This window comes from Suricata suricatta, chromosome 4, assembly GCF_006229205.1.
Source record: "Suricata suricatta isolate VVHF042 chromosome 4, meerkat_22Aug2017_6uvM2_HiC, whole genome shotgun sequence".
Classification (NCBI taxonomy): Eukaryota; Metazoa; Chordata; class Mammalia; order Carnivora; family Herpestidae; genus Suricata; species Suricata suricatta.
This window is the reverse complement of record NC_043703.1, coordinates 71,436,315-71,436,952: the sequence shown is the minus strand read 5'-3', so window position 1 is coordinate 71,436,952 and position 638 is coordinate 71,436,315.

Sequence of the window (638 nt, the reverse complement as noted above, 5' to 3'; positions counted from 1 at the left end):
CCGCGTGGGAGAAGCGGCTGGCGCTCGCCACCGTCCCGCTGGGTCAGAACCGCGTCCCTTTCCGGGTCCGCTCTGGACGCGGGGAAGAGCGCGGGCGCCGATCCCCGCTCTTCCCAGAGCGCGCGCGCCCCCTGGCGGCCTGAGCTCCGGGAGGGCGCAGGGAGGTCCGAGGTGTGGGGAGCGCAGGGGAGTCGTCCCGCTCCCCGAGCTGGAGGCCCCGGCAGCTGCGAGGTCACCCTATCAAAAATACCCCTGGGCGTCCCGGCGCCGACCCCCCTGCGCCTCCTCGGTCGCACGGTCCGCTCGCGCCACGTCCCCGTGTTCCCCCGGCTTTGCTCGAGGAGCGAGTCCTGCCGTCGCAAGCATGGTGGCCTCGTCTGCGCGGGATGGGGGGTGAGGGGCCTCCTGGCTCGCCCCCTCCGCGACTAGGGGGACTGGCGGGCAGCTCGCAGCCCCGGGACCTGCATTTCAGAGAGTAGCCGAGCTCCCCTCTTCGCCCCGGATGCCTGGCGCGAGGGCCCGCGCCGGGCGTCAGTGCTGGGGGGCCGGACCCGGCAAGGGGAAGAACTTGTAATCGCTTGCAGCGGGACAATGCCGACTTTTGAACCTCTAACCACTAAGCAAACAACCCTTGTGCT